This window comes from Suricata suricatta, chromosome 14 (assembly GCF_006229205.1).
Source record: "Suricata suricatta isolate VVHF042 chromosome 14, meerkat_22Aug2017_6uvM2_HiC, whole genome shotgun sequence".
In the NCBI taxonomy this organism is placed as follows: Eukaryota; Metazoa; Chordata; class Mammalia; order Carnivora; family Herpestidae; genus Suricata; species Suricata suricatta.
Window position 1 is genome coordinate 88,912,949 of NC_043713.1, and position 7,983 is coordinate 88,920,931.

General features: G+C 58.4%; 1 long non-coding RNA gene across 1 annotated transcript; it reads left to right on the plus strand.

The window, feature by feature from the left end:
• The first annotated feature begins 6 nt into the window (after positions 1-6).
• LOC115277790 lies at positions 7-1,401 on the plus strand. The gene is made up of 2 exons (XR_003902516.1): positions 7-333; positions 425-1,401. It is a non-coding gene; the product is annotated as an uncharacterized LOC115277790 (long non-coding RNA).
• The last annotated feature ends 6,582 nt before the right edge of the window (positions 1,402-7,983 follow it).

Genomic DNA, 7,983 nt, shown 5'->3' on the forward strand with positions numbered 1-7,983 from the left:
CGCCGCGGAGCAGGACTACGCCGCTCGGGGGCCACGGGCCCGAGGCGCGCGACTACTCCCCGTCCCGCAACCCCCAGGAGGTGGAGGCGCGGTAGTCCCGCGGTCCCCGCGCCGCCTGTACAGAGACCCTCCCACAAATGCACTGCTGTAAACTTTTCTACGTGGACGTTTCTAGAACCTAAGCACAGCGCCGTCAGTCCTGGGGTGACCCTCGCTTTCCACTCGTAGCCCGCGGAGTCTCATCCCGAGCCTTGCTGGGGGTGAGCGTGCGTTTTCCGAGCTTGAGGTTAGGCCACTGGAAGAGATTTGAAGTTTGTACGTCTCTTCCCACAGGTGAGAAGCGTTTTTTGATAGATTTGTATTTTTTTCAATTTTGTGCTCTGTAGACATTTAAAACAAGAAACTTTTGCTTTTTTATCTTCAGTTCGGATTTGCAATGTAAAGGCCTCAGATCCCTCTCTAGAACCCCAGGATCTTTGTCTTATTTATGGAGAAAACACGGTCATTTTGTCCAGCGCACTGTGAGGCCCCCACTCAGGGCCGGCCCTGGCCCTCCCTTGGTACTTGGAACCGAAGTTACAGATATATATTAAAATAATAATAATAATGTACAAAACTTTTTTTGCCTTATTATGCAGAAGTGTAAGGATTTTTTGTTTTTTTAAAAAAATGAAATATGTAAATATTCTGTTAATATAAATATATGGCGTTATTAAATTCTTAACCTGGGTAGACTTTATAAAAAAAAAAGTTTCTAGAAACCTCTCTGGTTATTTGTTTAACATGGTCACAATAAATAAATAATAAATAAATAAATAAATAAATAAATAAATAAAAACCTTGCTGTCAGTTGGAAACGCTCGGAAGTTTAACTGCAGCACTGACCCTTCAACTATGCAAGCGCTCCGAGGTGGGGAACGGGCTCCGGGTCCCCAGCCCCAGGGCCCCAGCCTCCCCGGGACTGGCCGACTGGCCGCAGGACACCTCTGTGGACCCCTGGTTCCGACTGGGCGGCGTTCTCGATTTGTACCTGACAAGCAGACTTTTCGGAGTGAAGAGTCTAAAGGTTCATCATCATAAAAAGAAACGGTAACGTCTATTTTCCTGCACGAAGGCCGTCAGCAAACGTTTCTCAGCGTGGCCCTCCCCGGCCGAGGCCTTGGCATGATTTTCTTTTGCTTTCGGTTTTGCTTTCATAACCACCTGAACGTCACCTCGTCTCGCCCTCAGCGCCCTTTTCTGTTCCTTGACGGCCACAGCTGTGTCCACGGCACTTTCGAGCCTTGTGGGTTCACCCAGTTCTGTATTTTCAGCCCTGCATCCACCGTGGACTCTGGTTGCTTTAAACATTCAGTTCTCTTGTCGATCAATGAAGATAAATACAGTCTTGATTTCGGATCACAAGGTGGTCGGTGTTTTCTGTGGCCCCGTGGAAAGTGTGTCGGGCAGAGCCCCAGAGCGGCGGCCGTGCCTGGGGCGCCTCCCGGGCTTCTCCTCCTTCCCGTCTCCAGCTTCGCCTGGACTGGCTTCCCCGGGGGCTGTTCCTGCTGCGGGAATGCCCTCTGGCCTTTGCCTGAGGCTTGCATCGTGTCCTGTCCCTGTCGTCCGTCACTTAGTGTTCTCTGCACACCCGGCGGAGGCTGGAGTCCCTGGAGGGCTGGCCTGGCTGTTCGGAGCCAGGTGACCCTTCTGTGGAGAAATGAGGGCTCAGGGAAGGAGGGGGTGGAGGCAGAACTGGCCACCTCCACCCTCTTGGGGAGAAGGGCAAGGGTCATGACCCCTGCCCTGTCCATGGTCCGGAAGTGGGTGCTGTGTCGACGCCTTGGGTGAGCAGCCAGGACCTGAACTGCCCTGAGGCTAAGAAGGGCCCCACCATTGAGAGTTGGGGGTGCCTCATACGGAGCCCACTGTGCCCAGTGGCCTGGGCTAAACACCACACCGTAGCCAAGACTGAACAGGGCAGCGCGCCAGCCCCAGGGCTCTGGACCTGCTCCTGGGTGTAGTCGGAGCATGGGTGCATTTCAGGCTCTGCCCTTGACTAGGACCCCCTGCAAGCCCGGGGCTCGCACAGAAAGCATTTGCACTAGAAGCCAAAGGACACAGTCTGCACTGAGCCCTAGGGTGAGGGGAGGAGGCCACTGGTCCTCACCCCATCCCAGGTAAGGGCCCTGGACGGAGTGGCGCCCATGGGAGAGAGCTGGTATCTGCACTGGGGCACGATGTACTGTCCCCGAGGGACGTCATTATCAAGGGCTCCCTTTCTCTAACGGAGTGTTATCCTTGAGGATGGACTCGTGATGGAGCAAAATCCATAGTGAAATTCTCCCTGGGGAGCACTCTGGTCAGCTCGTCCTGGGAGCACTCCCCACCAAAGGCCATGATCCTTTGGCCCCCAAGGGACTGTCGTCTATAATGCAGCACCAGCCTCCAGGGACCCAGGGTCCACACTGGAGCATCACTCCCTAGGAAGTGTTTTCAAAATAAAAATAAACAGGGGCGCCTGGGTGGCTCAGTTGGTTAAGCGTCTGGCTTCGGCTCAGGTCATGATCTCACGGTTCGTGGGTTCGAGCCCCGCGTCGGGTTCTGTGCTGACAGCTCAGAGTCTGGAGCCTGCTTTAGATTCTGTGTCTCCCTCTCTCTGCCCCTCCCCTGCTCACACTGTCTCTGTCTCTCAAAAATAAATAAACAAAAAAAATTTTAATAAAAATAAATGGTTGTCAGATAAACATTTCCTAAGTTAAGAGTTAAGAGTTTATAAAATTTGTAAAATCTCCTAGAAGGTAAAACAAAGACAAGGAGTTGAAAAATTGAGACAAAATAAAAACATAGAGGCTTTTCCAGGAAGCCCATTCTGACTCTTAGAATTTTCTGGAAAAAAGGTCTAGCACGGGTGGGGGGCATTTAAAAGAAGTGATATGAAGACCACCCCAACTAAATGCTGGTCAAGAATAAAGACATCTTCAGACATGCTTTTATTCTCTGTGTCTTCCCTTTGGAAGCTACTAGAGGAAAAATTCAGGTGAAGTAACGCAGTCAACGAGGTGGGGGGCGGGGGGACCCAGGTGGCGCGGCGGCAGGTGCGTCTGGGACGCCCTCCTGGAGACCATTGTGAGCCCTTTGCTCTCCCTGCTGACTCTTGTCTGCATGTGAACTTTAGGCTTAGCTTCTTGGGGTTTTGCTCATTTTTGCCTGTGACCCTTATATTGGAATAGCGCTGGATTCACAGATTAATTTGGGGGATGAATGGACTTATTTATCATATTGATTCTTCCCAACCCACTCACTAATCTGTCTGGGTTTCCTTTTCTGTTTAAGGGTTTCATTCCCCATCGAAGTCTCGCAGCTTCTCGTTACCAGTGTTCCTGTGCGTTTTAGGCTTTTAATAACGTGGTGGGTTTGCGCTGGTTTTCGAGGTTGCACAGAAGACCTCCGGTGCAGGTCCCCTGCCAGCAGCCAGCGCTGTTTCCAAGGGCGGCCGCTCTCGGTGAGAACGCAGCCCAGTGTTGGCTGAGCCACGCTGGGCATGCGGCGCGGCCAGGAAGTGACCTCGGCCGTTAGGAGCCCCTGAGACTGGGGTTTCCATCGAGGCGGCACCCCTGACCCGGCCTGACATTTCCCGGTTCCCAGCCCTCCTACCAGTTCCGCCAGTTTTCAGGTGATTTTCTTGCTTTCCAGGAGGAGGTCATGGCAGCGGCAGTCCCGCGTCTGCTGCTCGCTGTGTTTGCCGCGCTGCCGGGTGAGCCGGGGCCTCCGGGACGGCACCGGCAGTGCCCGGTGACCTTGTCTTCGTCGGAGACAACTCAGGCTCCACAGTATGGTACTTGCTGTTCGGACGTGGCTGGAGCTTGATTCCACTTACTAGGTTTTCTTTTATTTTGGCGTCCTTTTAAAGGTTTAAATCGGACACGGGGGTTTCGTGTTTCGGCATTTTCAGCATCCGTGGGCTGGGGCGCGGTTTTGCCCTTCAGTCTGGGACCTGAGGCCTCACGGAGGCCACCGAATGCGGGCCCGTCTTGGATTCATGGGTCCACGTGTTTATTAAATTACCCACATCGGTCACAGTGACCTTGGGTGGACGCGGGCACCACTGTCACTGCCTTGATTCAGGCACTCTTTAGAAATGGTTTTAAAGGTTGTGCACGTGACCACCTTAAGCAAACAGGTTATTCCAGGTCTGAATCCAGAGGGGGAAGCTGGGACTCAGTTCTCCTGCGTTGATATGGCGACTTGACACAATGCCTGTTTGCTGGACTTTCTGAGGGCTTCGCACTTTCGCCTCTGATACCGGCAGCCAGTGTGTCTGTGACGTTGACCCCTGGCCTGGCCTTGACCCGCCAGGACGCCTGCCTCACGGGGGCCCTGCGTGCAGTGCGCTCTGGCGGAAGCCCAGGAGGCCGGGCACTGGCTCTGGTTCCAACAGGAGCCGGTCTCCTCAGGGTCAGGCCCTGGGTCTAGGCTCCTCTGTTGTCACCCCACCCCTGTTCACCGCCCAGCGTCCCCCCTGCTCCAGCAGGAGCCCCGGCTGCAGGGGGGTGGGGTCTGGCTGCCAGAGCACACAGCCGCCTCCCGAATCTCCCACTGGCACTGGGGGTCCCGCAGGACCTGGAGGTTCTGCTGAGCTCTGGCTCCCTGTCTTTCCTGACATGACACCCCATGTCCGGAGCCCCGGAGCCCCTACTGCGTCGCTGATAAAGCTCGTCCAGAGCCGACGCCTCGGGAAGAGCCGGGACGAGGGACAGGAGCCGGCGGCTGGCGCCTCTCGTCAGCTCTCAGAGATTTATTCCGGAGGGAGGCCGTGGGGGGCAAGTTCCTGGAAGTGCCCGTGCCCCCAGCCACACCCCACTCGTCCCGCACTCCCCGAGGAGGGTCCCCGAGCGGGATGTCTTCCCCAAACCAGGGGGCTCGGGTCCCAGCGGAGCGGTCCCTGCCTGCCCGTCCCTGCCCATCTCTTGCGTCCTGGCCTCTCGTCCTGCAGCAACGTCTGTTGCGGGGTCTGCTCGGCCCGAGCCGGAGCCGCTCAGCACGGAAACGGGAACGTGCTAGTGCAGCTCTGTTAACAGTCCGGGCTCGGAGCGCGGCCGGCTTTCCCTTTCACGCCGGTCGGACTTCTCACGGGGGCAGGACCTAGGCTGGGGGCTGCACCCCACCTCCCCCCCCAAAGCCCCTCGCCCACACGGGCACCTCCCACCCAGTGCCGCCTCGGGCTTGTGGCTGGGCCCAGATGTCGGTGGATCCTGGTGGGTCCCCTCCTCTGAGGGGCTCTCAGTCTGCACCGCATAGGGCAGCTGGGTCAAGAGGCCATCGTGGGGTGGCCTCAGAACTCGTGGACCTGGCTGGCGTGGCCTCGGCCCCGGTGGCTCATGGCCCCAGTCCAGGTCGTCGAGGTAGACGCGGCTTCGGTAGCTGTGGCGTGCGCTCACGGGGCTTGGCCGTGCGGGCGTTTGGGTTAAGCCCCATTTCCACGGGCGTGTGGGGTTTCCTACAAAGCCACGCCGGGTGATGGGGTGTGGACAGGGCAGCGGGGCTGGTGCGGGCCGGGGAAGCCGGGAACTGGGAAGGGACCGCGTGGGAACCAGACCCAGACAGGACTGAGGGGGGCGCCAGCCTCTGCCTTCTTCTGGGTTTCAGCAGCACAGCCAGGCCCGTCGCCCCCCCCCCCCCCCCCCCCCCCCCCCCCCCCCCCCCCCCCCCCCCCCCCGCTGCCTGACCGAGCCCCGTGGGACCAGCAGACCCAGGCACCTGCAAGCGGCGGCCGCAGGGAGGCGCCGGCCACAGGAGGAGGCGGCTGGGCGCGCTGGCTTCTGCCCAACTCCAGCCTCCAACCCCACAAATGTGCCTGTCTGCCCCTGCGGGGGACCAGCCCACGCACCAGAATCTAGGGTCCCTGAGTAGGGGGTTGGTGTCGGCACAATATCTACAAGAAAGAACACAGACAACATGACTGGTGGAAGAGACCACACTTTACTGTGAAACTTGGTGTCTTATATACCACAGGTGATTACATCTTTCTTTTAATGATTACATTGTTTGCAACTTCTTAGGTATCACATGTTTCAGAAAAGATCATTGTTTTCACGGAAGAGAGAACAGAAAATTAAAGACAGGAATGAAGTACAATACAGAAGATCAAAAAACATAATTCATCACTCGAAATACATCAGCGGGGTCTTATTTTGCGTACATAGTGTAATATTAACCGAAGCTTACGACAATGCTATTTTTCATTAAAGTTTCAAACAATAGTCTGTGAGTAAGGTGCCTCTAACCAGGGAGGAAGTTTCAATCAGAAAATCTGCCCATTTACTGAAACCACAATTACCAAGAGGCATGAATAATAGGAGAACTAACCCCAGTCTCTGATCCACTTAGGTCAAGCAGTCAAGCGCACACATTTTCAAGCAGGGGAAGCACGGTCCCAAAGGCCACACAGCACTGCTCCCCAGTCTCCCAGGACCTTTGTTCTTTTGTCCTGATCCTCAAATGGGGGGAGGGCCAACCGTGATCCAGGGTAGCGCCTTCCTAGATGAGGCTAGGGACTTTGCGATTCCATACACTCCCCCGGGGGGCTTTGCCGTCACAGTGGAATCACCTCCGCAGGCTTTTTGGCTGGATGGGCCCCAACATGCCCCGACGGCCTGCCTGGAGGAATCTGGACGGCAGGCTCCATGGGAGCTCAGGGGTCCCCTCCAAGGGGAGGGGCCTGGGAGGCCTTGAGCCCACAGAGGCAGCCGGTCCCCACGGAGACCGACAGTCTTTAGTGCCGAAGGAAGCCCAGAAGGCCATTCAGAGTATGGGCCCTTGTACCCCAGGGGCCGCGCAGGTGAGCAGGGGAGGCCAGACCTCCATGCACCCGGGGCAGCTGGCAGGGTGCTGGCTGTGCGGGCAGGCGGGGCAGGGGGGACAGGCCAGGGGAACCAGGACCCAGAACGGGCGCGTCCAGCCAGGACGGGGGCTGGGGGGAGCTGTGGGGGTTTCTGGCAGCATCGGCCTCTTTCGGAGCCTGGAAGAGACTGCGGACTCAGGACAGACAGCAAGCTGGCCACAGGTCAGGGAACCAGGGCCTGGAGCGGGGCTGGCGGGGGAACCCGGAATCTACGAGCTGACCGCGCTCAGGGGATCTGTCCCACACAGGGCGGTGCCTGAGGACTCGGACTCGGACTCGCTGCCGAACCAGGCCCTGCTGCTGTGGGTGGCAAACACCGCCCCCCGGGAGCCCGCCGGGCCTCCTGGGGAAATGACGCGCACACGCAGGGGGCTGCCTCGGAGAGATGGTGGCACGTGGGCCCCGTCCAACCGGGATTCTGCCCAGACAACAGGCCGCAGGACACGGGTGTGGACAGAGGCCTGCGGGGCCGTGTGTGTACAGTCGTGCACGTGGGAGGCGTGGGACAGAACGGGGGGTCTCGCGGGGAGAGCCTGGGTCCCCGACCAGGCGGCCGCGACCCCACCTGACCCCAACACACAGCCCTGGTGATCTGGGGGGGGGGGCGCGGGGCCCACCGGCATCCAGCTTCAAGCTCTGACTCAGACAGGACTTGGGGGCGTGAGTCCTCGACAACCTGGGGGCATTATTTTGGGGGCCAAGCTGAGCCTGACAGGCCAGGAGGGAGGCGGGGGACACAGGTGGAGCAAGAGGGGCCCACTGAGGACGCGGGGCACTGGTTCAGGCTGCCTGGAGTGCGGGGGTGGGGGGGGGGAGGGGGGAGGTGGAGCTCGGACCCCTAGGGGCAGGCAGCCGTTACTGTGGGGACTCACTGTCGCCTCAGAAACATTTTTGTGGGAGGCGGGGGTCTCCTGACCTGGAGGGTGTCCAGGTGGCTCTGGTGTGGACGAGCTCCACAGGCAGAGACCCGGCTCCATACCCAGGGGGTGCCTGGTGCGCACGCGCGAGCCCGCAGGTGCCTGCCATGAGCAAACGAGCAGAGAGGCCCGAGGCCGCTGCCTGGTCCCCGGGCCTCCGCCCCGCAGCTGGGCCCATTTCAC